General features: G+C 40.5%; 1 pseudogene; it reads left to right on the top strand.

Moving 5' to 3' along the window:
- Nucleotides 1-9452: 9452 nt before the first annotated feature.
- LOC129518832 (keratin, type II cytoskeletal 8-like) lies at nucleotides 9453-11106 on the top strand (annotated as a pseudogene).
- The last annotated feature ends 365 nt before the right edge of the window (nucleotides 11107-11471 follow it).

The raw sequence follows: 11471 nt of genomic DNA, 5'->3' as shown, positions 1-11471 counted from the left end.
AGAGGCAGAGACATAGGCAGAGGGAGAGGCAGGCTCCCTGTGGGGAGCCTGATAGGGGACTCAATTGCAGGAACCTGGGATCATGCCCTGAGCCAAAGGCAGATGCTCAACCACTGAGCCACTCAGGCACCCTAAAAAATATTTTAAAAATTAATGAAGGTATAACCATATTCAAATATAGGAAAGAGAAATCACAAAATAAAATAAAACAAAACAAAATAGGATTTAATCAAAGAGAGAATGCAGAGCTTCAAAGCCTAAGATGCATCTGGGATCTAGTGGGAGAATACTGGCTTTTTAAAAAGATAGAATCAACACCACATGAGATCATTGCCTAGAGATTGTTGACACTAAGAATAGAAACATATTGACGGACAAATAATTGGGGATTAGTAAGAACAGAACAGGAGAGAACAAAAAGGCTGGCTTATACCTGGGGATTCTTTCTCTAATTGTTTTATGATTCAGAAAGTTATGACAAAGCTTTCTGTTTTCAGGAGGGAGAAATGCTTGAAGATGAGAAAGCACAGGGACTTAGGTAGTTGTCTATACTAAGAAACAAATACATATATTTTCCCAGAAGATCAATTGTGGTGGAATTATGCAACTTGCAGTATGCTCCACTCATTTATCCCTCTCCTGGTAACTATCTTTCCTGTGCCCTCAAAGCAGGCTTTATAATCAGATTCAGCTGATTGTCTTGGAGTAAATCTCAATTACAAGGATGAGTTAACAGTACCAAAGTACATGTCATTTGAGACACATAAACACCACAAAAGATAGACAACACACATATGGGAAACCAGAGATAATATAGCAGACAGATCAAAACTTATAATTATATAAACATAAGAACAATAGGGAAAGGTACAATATTCATGAAGCAAGAAAAAATAGCCTTAAATATTAAAATTGACACATGTACTTATATATTTTTTTAATAAACAGATGAAATCCAATCTACTGCCATTCAATAGATGGGTTGATTAGTGTAATGGACCCATAAGAACAGAGAATTAGTAACTGGACAATTTGGCTAAGCAATTCTCAAATAATGCAGAACAAATGAATAAAGTGATGGAAGGTAGTTTTAAAAAGTTTAGTTAATAAACACATAGATAGCAAAAAGGCCAGCATCCACCCAATAGTAGTTCTAAAAAGAGAAATACTTAATTTAATCTAATATAGAGAAACTTGTACCCAACAAAGAATAGACATTCTTTCAAATGCACATAGAACATTATTAAAAATAGATAATAAGGAAGTCTCAAAATTTTTAAGGAATAAAAATGATAAAGACCATGCTGTCTCATAAAAATAAAAATGCAATAAAACTAGAAATCAGCAAAATTCTCTCAATTTTAGAACACAGGTTTGTAATGTTCTACCACTAAAAATTGATTAAATCAAAGATAGTATAATAAAATTTATGGTATATTTACAATGGAATGACAAAGTACTATAGGGGGATGCTTGTCGGAATTTTGAAGGATGGACAAATAACATACATTTTAAGGGAAGGATTAACAGCATTCATAAATAGCTTAAATATTGGTTATAACAGAAGAATAAGCCAAATATAACTAAAGTCTGAGAGCCAGATGTTTTGAAAAAAAAAGTTTGGGTCTTTCTTTTAGTGAAGCTGGAAGAAGGAAGCTTGTAAGAAGGAAACTAGATTTTAACAGAAAATGCAGAATCTAATGTATACTTATGATACCTTGGCAGAGGTGATAGTTGTTGGTATGTGAATTAGTGACACCTCTGAGATGAAGAATGTAAAGAAGAGGAAAATAATAAAGACTGAACCTTTGGGAATCTCCATATTTTGGTCATGTAGGAGAAAGAGGTCTTTAGTTCTAAAACAAAAGGAAAACCCAAGGTACCAAATATCATTAAATCCAAAATATGAGAGAATATTAAGGAGTGGGAAATAATTAACAATGACAAATTCAGTAGAGAAGTTAGTAAGAAATGAAATAAAGGAAAAGCAATTGGATGAGTAAAAGAGTCATGGCAAATGCCAGGTAAGTTCAATGGTTTAAGAACAAAATGAATACAGCAAGTTTGGAAATGTTAAATGGTAAAATGTATTTATTGTAGTAACTTTTTTTCATGATAGACCCTATTGTAGAAGGTGAGATGTTGGATAAGTAAGTCAATAATTATTATCCATTAATAATACTCTCTACTTTTTCCTATCTTGTGTTTTAAGCCTTGATCTCAGAGTATGTAGAACTCATAAAACTTAAAGAGCATTTATTCTATAATTTTTAAAAATTTTTTATTGGAGTTCAATTTGCCAACATATAGCATAACACCCAGTGCTCATCCCGCCAAGTGGCCCCTCAGTGCCCATCACCCAGTCACTGCAATCCCCCGCCCACCACCCTTTCTGCCACCCCTAGTTCGTTTCCCAGAGTTAGGAGACTTTCATGTTCTGTCTCCCTTTCTGATATTTCCCACTCATTTTTTTATTCTTTCCTCTTTATTCCCTTTCACTATTTTTTATATTCCCCAAATGAATGAGTCCATATAATGTTTGTCCTTCTCCGATTGACTTAAGTACCATCCAGTTCCATCCACGTCGAAGCAAATGGCGGGTATTTGTCGTTTATAATGACTGAGTAATATTCCATTGCATACTGTTGGATCCTATTGGCTAGTATCTTGTTGAGAATGTTTGCATCTGTGTTCAGCAGGGATATTGGTCTATAATTCTTTTTGGTGGGGTCTTTCTCTGATTTTGGAATTAAGGTGATGCTGGCCTCATAGAACGAGTTTGGAAGTATTCCATCTCTTTCTATCTTTCCGAACAGCTTTAGTAGAATAGGTATAGTTTCTTCTTTAAACGTTTGATAGAATTCCCCTGGGAAGCCATCTGGCCCTGCAATTTTGTGTCTTGGGAGATTTTTGATGACTGCTTCAATTTCCTCCCTAGTTATTGGCCTGTTCAGGTTTTCTATTTCTCCCAGTTCCAGTTTTGGTAGTTTGTGGTTTTCCAAAAAGGCGTCCATGTCTTCTAGATTACCTAATGTATTGGCGTATAGGTGGTCTTAATAAGCTTTTAAAATCGTATGTCTTTCCTTGGTATTGGTGGTGATCTCTCCTTTCTCATTTATGATTTTATTAATTTGAGTCTTCTTTCTCTTCTTTTTAATAAGGCTGGCTAAGGGTTTATCTATCTTATTAATTCTTCAAAGAACTAACTCCTGGTTTTGGTGATTTGTTCCACAGTTCTTCTGGTCTCTATTTCGTTGAGTTCTGCTCGAATCTTTATTAATGCTCTTCTTCTGCTGTGTGTAGGATCTTTTTGCTGTTTTTTTCTCCAGCTCCTTTAGGTGCAAGTTTAGCTTTTGAATTTGAGTTCTTTCCAGTTTTTGGATGGATGCTTGTATTGCGATGCATTTACCCCTCAGGACTGCTTTTGCTGTATCCCAAAGATTTTGAACGGTTGTATTTTCATTCTCATTCATTTCCATGAATCTTTTTAATTCTTCCCTAATTTCCTGATTGACCCTTTCATCTTTTAGCAGGATGGTCCTTAACCCCCCAGTGTTTGAAATCCTTCCAAACTTCTTGTTGTGATTTAGTTCTAATTTCAAAGCATTATAGTCTGAAAATATGCAAGGGACGATCCCAATCTTTTGGTATTGGTTAAGACCTGGTTTGTGACCCAGTATGTGGTCTATTCTGGAGAAAGTCCCATGTGCACTTGAGAAGAATGTGTATTCAGTTGCGTTTGGATGTAAAGTTCTATAAATATCTGTGAAATCCATCTGCTCCAGTGTATCATTAAGTGCTCTTGTTTCTTTGGAGATGTTGTACTTAGAAGAGCTGTCAATTGTAGAAAGCACTATATTCAAGTCACCAAGTATAAGTGTATTATTCTCTAAGTGTGTCTTAACTTTGGTTATTAATTGATTGATATATTTGTCAGCTCCCACATTCGGGGCATGTATATTTATGATTGTTAGGTCGTCTTGTTGGATAGATCCTTGAAGTATGATATAGTGTCCCTCTTCATCTCTTACTATAGTCTTCGGGATAAACTTTAGTTTATCTGATATAAGAATGGCTACCCCTGCTTTCTTTTTTTTTTATAAATTAATTTTTATTGGTGTTCAATTTACCAACATACAGAATAACACCCAGTGCTCATCCCGTCAAGTGTCCCCCTCCGTGCCCGTCACCCATTCACCCCCACCCCCCGCCCTCCTCCCCTTCCACCACCCCTAGTTCATTTCCCAGAGTTAGATCTTTCTTTTGAGGATCATTTGAATGGTAAATGGTTCTCCAATTTTTATTTTCAGGCTGTAGGTGTCTTTATGTCTAAAATGAGTCTCTTGTAGACCCAAATAGATGGGTCTTGCTTTTTTTTTAATTTATTATAGTCACAGAGAGAGAGAGAGAGAGGCAGAGACACAGGCAGAGGGAGAAGCAGGCTCCATGCACCGGGAGCCCGACGTGGGATTCGATCCTGGGTCTCCAGGACCGCGCCCTGGGCCAAAGGCAGGCGCCAAACCGCTGCGCCACCCAGGGATCCCGGGTCTTGCTTTTTTATCCAGTCTGAAACCCTGCACCTTTTAATGGCATCATTAAGTCCATTCACGTTCAGAGCAACTATTGAAACATATGAATCTATTGTCGTCGTAATACCTATTCAGTCCCTGGATGGATTATTTCTTTGGACTTCCGCTTTCTATAAACGGGCCCTGTTCAAATTTCTTGCAGAGCTGGTTTGGTGGTCACATATTCCTTCAGTTTCTGCCCATCTTGGAAGCTCTTTATCTCTCCTAGTCTGTATGAAAGCCTTGCTGGATAGAGTATTCTTGGCTGCATGTTCTTCTCATTTAGGACCCTGAATATATTCTGCCAGCCATTTCTGGCCTGCCAGGTCTCTGTGCAGAGGTCTGCTGATAATCTAATATTCCTCCCCATATAAGTTAAGAATCTCTTGTCTCTCACTGCCTTAAGGATTTTCTCTTTACTTTTGGAATTTGCAAGTTCCACTCTTAAATGTAGGTGTTTAATACTTTTTATTGATTTTGCTGGGTCCTATCTATCTCCAGCATCTGAATGCATGTTTCCCTCCCCAAATTAGGGAAGTTCTCAGCTATGATTTGTTCAAATATGCTTTCTTGCCCTCTTTCCCTCTCAGCGTTCTCTGGAACCCCAATTTTAGCTAGATTTTTCCTGACATTTATTTCCCTTAACCTTTCCTAATGGTCTTTTAATTGTTTTTTCTCTTTTTTCCTCAGCTTCCTTCCTTGCCATCACCTTGTCTTCTATGTCACTCACTCTTTCTTCTACCTCATTAACCCTGGTCGTTAGGACCTCCAGTTTGGACTGCATCTCATTTCATTGATTTCTTTTTGACCTGATTGGATCTACATTCTGCAGTCATGAAGTCTCTTGAATCCTGTTTCCTTTTTTTCCAGAGCTCTGGGTGCATGCTGGTCATGTTTTAGAAGGTATTGACTTCTGACATTGTAGAACAAAATGAGGCAGAGAAAACAAAAAACACAAAACAAAACAAAACATCTTGTATATCTCCCAAAATTAAGTTGAGTAAGTTGAGTATGTTGAAAGGAATCTAGAAGTGGAAAATATATCGAAGACATGTAATTGTTGATATATGAAAGTCAAAAATAAAGAAACTGAAAAATGAATAGGTAGTAAAATATTGTAGTTAAGGTGGGAAAAGAGAAAAAAATGGAAATTTACAGTCTGGTATAAAAATAAGTTATACTGGAAAAAGGAAGAAAAAATAGGAGGGTTACCCTCTAGTTCTATATACTATAAATCCCTCTGACTTCCCTTGGAGCTTTCCAGCACTGCTTGGTCAAGAACTTTCTCTCCCCCTGTTCTTCCAGCTGGTGTTATGAAGGAGGGGCCTGCTGTGCTGATTCTCAGTTGTGTGAACCTGGGAAGCTGCCCCACCCCCTGCCATGTGCCGGGCTCAGTGGCAGCTGTTTACCACCCTATGAGGCCTCTGTTCCCTGGCCACCCCACCCCTCCCAGGCACAGGGTGAAATAAGGAGGAACAACAACAATGGAGGCAGTCAGATTTCCAGCCCTGGAGTCAGCTCCCTGCTAGCAACTAAGGCAGTCTCCTAGTCCGCACTGGCCTACATGCTCCTGGCGGGGAGGGGGTGCTGGTGCACTGATTTGCACAGCTTGCAGGGCACAGGGTGCCTGGTGGCAGGAGAGTCCTCACTGTCCTGTGCCCTCCCCGCCTCCACCTGTCCCAGGGGGAGTGCAGGATCATGGACTGTGTCCACTAGGGCACCCCAGGATCCAGGGCCCTGTGCTGCTGGAATCGCTTGCTCCTGGGGCTCATGGCTCCTGCAGGGAAGGGGCTGCAGACCCCTCTGTCTGGAGTCACCCGCCTAACCGACCAGCTTCTCCAAGATGCCCCACTGGGTGCTCGCTCCAGCCCTTTGAGATCGGCCCACAGTTTGTAGCGTGCTTCCCCCCTGTCCCCCCTCCCCGGGGGGGGGCACACTTCCTCTATTAGTGACTCGGGGAGCCTGGAGGCTTCACTGCCCCTCCTGCGATTCTGCCCAGTTTCCCTGCTAAACACCTTTCAGTCCAGGAAGAATCCGGTGCAGATTTTTTAAAGTTCCTTCTTCTCTGGGGCTGAGCTTTCCTGTGTCAGAGTCTTTGCTGTGGGCCTTAGCCGGCTCCTCATGGGGACCCTCAATGATTTGATTCTTTTTTTTTTTCCCCTTCCTATCTTGTTAAAAGTGAAAACCTTTCACTCTGTGGCATTCCAGCTGTTCTCTCTTTAAATCTCCAGTAGAATTTGTAGGTTTTCAGGATGGTTTGAAAGTTATCTAGGTAAATTGGTGGGGCCAGGTGAGTTGAGGACCCATACTCCTCTGCCATCTTGCCCCGCCTCCGCTCATAATATTTTTATTTAATTTTAGTGATTTTTCTCTTATTTGACAACTCTTTGTGGACAGGGTTCAAAACTAACTTAATATTCAAGAAATCTAATGTAGTATATTGTGTCATACAGGTATTCAGTATACTTTTTTCTTACAAAGTACATGACAGTGGGTCAAAATTATCAGCAGTGGCTAACAGTGAAAGACATCACTCATTCATTTATTCATCAAATCCACAAGATTGAGTCTCTACTATTTATCTATTACTATATTAAGCACTGATGAAAAGAAAGGAGTATGAGGTTTTGTTCCCTCCTCCTACCAGCTTCCTTCCAATGGAAAGTAGGTGAAATAGAACAGGGTACATCTATCCATTCATTTATCTTTTAGACATAATTAGAAAAGAAATTCTTAGTGACACAAGGTATATAGAAAAAGGTAAAATATTATCTAGTTCAAAAGTATGTATATTCAGGAGTGCTAATTCACAAAATGGTTTATCTAATAAAACTAACCAAATATGGCAGTACACCTCCCTTATCTCATCATGTATATGATTCCAAACTTTGTGATTTTTTTTCTTTTTTGGGGAATAGGCCATGGATGTCTGCCATAATAAAAATCCTTCATACCTATACATTTTACAGTTGCAATTTCACATCCATGATTAACTCAATCCTCACAGTAATGGTATAAAATAGGTAAAACATGTATCACAATGCATGGAAGATCCTGGGGCACCACAAAAAACTCACAGGAATGCCATGGAAAAACTTTAATTTTCAAGAGAAACATTTATGTTAAACACTGAGGTAGTTCACAGTGTCAACACTTAATATCAATACATTATTTTTGATAACATGTCATTAGAAGTTGGTTTTATGTCAGTTATTGTGGTAAAAAAGTAAATATTGCATGAAATTTAATGTGGAATAGGTAATGAGAGCTGTGGTATGCAATCTAATCCCAGGATTTAAATTTTACAGTGTTGGGGCACCTGGGTGGCTCATTTAGTTGAGTGTCTGAATTTGGCTCATGTTATGATCTCAGGATCCTGGAATCAAACCCCACAATGGGATTCCTGCTTGGTGAGGAGTCTGCTTCTCCCTCTGCCCCTCTACCCCACATATGCTCTATCTTTTAAATACATTTAAAAAATCTTTTTAAAAAAGTTGTATGGTGTCGGTGTCTAAGAGGCACACTCACTTTATTAGCAAGTAATTCTGGTTATATAGAAACAAAATTAAAATATTATTTTTATTTTCATTCATGCATAATATTTTTTCAAACAGGTTGTTAGGGCATTTATTATATTGCTTATACCTAATAACTTGATAAACAAGAATACTAGGTGTTTCTTTTGGCCTAAGGGTACCACGACAAAATTACTGATGTACTAAGATGACATGAACTGAGAAAGTTTTTTTTTTTAAGATTTTATTTATTTATTCATGAGAGACACAGAGAGGCAGAGACAGGCAGAGGGAGAAGCAGGCTCCATGCAGGGAGCCCGATGTGGGACTTGATCCTGGGACTCCAGGGTCACGTCCTGAGCTGAAGGCAGATGCCCAACCAGTGAGCCACTCAGGCGTCCCTGAACTGAGAAAGTTTGGGAAACTCTATTATTCTGATCTCTAAAGACTCAGAGAGTATGAAGAATTTTTCTCCAAGTGCCACTAGGGACTTGTTATGGCCTTATTAAAGTGAAACACAGGGTGCTGGATGGTAAGTCTAGGTTCAACAACAGACACAGTACATTGAGATGGAGAAATTTGTTACTCATGGGTCCTGGAGGAAGTACATGGCACAGTCCAAGGGGGAGGGAGATCAATGCACAGTACAAACAGAGGGAAAGACAAAACCAGGGGAACATGTTTTTATTATAATCTACAGGTGGAGTGCTTTGGGGTTTGGGGGCTAGGGCTGGATTGGTCAATTCATACCAAACAGTGGGGCTTTATTAAGCCCCGTAATGGTATTATCTAGGGGTCACATAAGGCATGAAAGCATTGGGAGGCAGAAGATATTTGATCACAAGGGCTGTTGGTGAAGTCATATCAGGAACTCACATTTTCTTGTGACTCTGGGCTGCTATCTAGAGCATGTACTTGTATGATTGGGCTAGTATCAGTTTAAAGTCCTTAAATCCTACGAGCTGCTTGGCCTAACACAATGGATAATGAGGCAGCAATACTATGGAATAGTTTAACTGGACTCTCAACGGGCCTCATATTTTGATGACATGGTAATAGTCTTGTCTCTATACTATGCTCCCTCCTTTGTCCATACCTGATGACATCTTGCTTTTATTCTATTGTCCATCATTCACTGAAATGTCAGGTGTCTTCTTTTGCAGTTTTCATTTGTGTATTAGAGGCTGATACAGATATAAATATTCCATAAATGATGCATAGATGAGAAATAGGTGCACTGTATGTGCATGTGTACTGTTTTGCTTAGTGTCTTAAAATTACCTAGAATAAGAAACAGAATAAGTTTCCACTGAAAAGTAGATTCTTGGCTCTTTATCAAACTGCTATCAGGTTCAGCCTACTTTCCTCCACTCCAGCCTCTACCATGTCCATCAGGGTGACCCATAGTCTTATCAAGTGACCACTTCCAACTGCCAGGCATTCAGCAGCCACTTGTACATGAGTGTGCCTTGTGCCTGCATCAGCTACTTGGCCTCTTCTAGCTAGGCAGTAGCAGCAGCTTGAAGGATGGCCTGGGCACCAGCAAGAATATGGCCAGAGGCTTCAGTGGGGCCAGGGGAATGGGAGACATCAAAGCTGTCTTAGTGAACCAGAGCTTGCTGAACCCCCTTAAGCTGGAGGTGGATCCCAGAAGTCAGGCTGTGTGCACTTAGGAGAAGGACCAGATCAAGACCCTCAACCAGTTTTGCCTTCTTCATCAACAAGGTGTGGCACCTGGAGCATCCGAACAAAATTCTGGAAACAGAAAGAGCCTCCTGCAGCAGCAGGAAACAGTTTGGAGCAAACATGGACATGTTTGAGAGCTACATCAGCAACCTTTGATGGCAGATGGACACACTGGGCCAGGAGAAGCTGAGACTGAATGTGGAGCTTAGCAACATGCAGGGGCTGGTGGAGGACTTTAAGAACAAGTAGAAGGAGATAAAAGAGCATACAGACATAGATAATGAACTTGCCCTACCATAGAAGGGCTCACGAGTGAGATCAGTATCTTTAAAAAAAATATTGATTGATTGATTTAGAGAGAATGCACATGAGTGTAAAAGTTGGGGGGGTGGGCAAAGGGAGAAGGAAAAAGATATCCAGCAGACTACCCACTGAGCATGGATCCAGGGCCCAGTCCCACCACCACCACAAGATCATGACCTGAGCAGAAAACCAAGAGTCAGATGCTCAACTCACTGAGCCACTCAGGCATCCCATCTGATCAGCTTCTTAAAGAAGCTGTATGAAAAGATCTTTGAACTGCAGTCTCAGAACTTAGACATGTTTCTGGTGCTTTCCATGAACAACAGCCACTCCTTGGACCTGGCCTTCATGATTGCTGAGATCAAGGCCCAATATGTAGAAATTGCCAACAACAGCTGGGTTGAGGCTGAGACCATGAGCCAGATCAAGTATAAGGAGCTTCATACATTGGATGGGAAGCATGGGAATGATTTCTGTCATATGAAAATGGAGATCTTCAAGATGAGGTGGAACATAAGCCAACTTGAGGCTGTGATTGAGGTTCCTCAAAGGTCAGAGGGCTTCCCTCGAGGCCACCAACACTGATGCTAAGCAGTGTGGGCAACTAGCCATTAAGGACACTAATACCAAGCTAGCCAAGCTGGAGACCACACTTCAGTGAGCTAAGTAGGACATAGCATGACAGATGGTTAGTAACAGGAGCTCATGAATGTCAAGCTGGCCCTGGACATCAAGAATTCCACCTATGCAAAACTGCTTGAGGGTGAGGAGAGCTAACTGGAGTCTGAGATGCAGAACATCAGTATCTATACTAAGACCATCACTGACTACTCAAGAGAATTGAGCTCTGCATTTGGAGGTCTCATGCATCCTGGCCTCAACTATGGCCTGAGTTCCTTGCATTCCAGCATCACTCTGGCAGGGGATACTATTCCTTCAGGCATGTCAGCTGCTCCATGGTTGTGATTGTGAAGAAGATTGAGACTCACGATGGGAAGCTGGTATCCAAGTCATCTTATGTCCTGTCCAAGTGAAAAGTTACTGTGGTCTCTTCCAGCCTCTCCACTTCTGTGGCTGCCATAGAGCCTTTGGGAAAATGAACTATGCAGGGGAGCTTTAGGAATAGGAGATGCACCTGAGGCTCAACCCCAGTCCTCAGCCTACTCTTGTTGGGAGTCTACTTCCCTGGATACTCCTTCTTGCCCATGATCCCAACTAAAAGCCAATTCAAGTGAGTTTTCCCAAATAAAGCCTTGGATAGCTCTGCCAACCCCCTGTCTCCCCCCAAAATATAATAAGTACAGAGTTTCAATAAGTTTCATATATTTCAATAACAGAACAAGGACAACTTCAGGATTGGTGGTAAGAATGCCAATAGTACATAAGAAATGGCACACAG

The sequence above is a fragment of the Nyctereutes procyonoides genome, unplaced genomic scaffold (assembly GCF_905146905.1).
Source record: "Nyctereutes procyonoides isolate TBG_1078 unplaced genomic scaffold, NYPRO_anot_genome, whole genome shotgun sequence".
Taxonomy (NCBI): domain Eukaryota; kingdom Metazoa; phylum Chordata; class Mammalia; order Carnivora; family Canidae; genus Nyctereutes; species Nyctereutes procyonoides.
The sequence above is the reverse complement of the archived record's forward strand: the minus strand, read 5'-3'. Positions and strand labels throughout refer to the sequence as shown.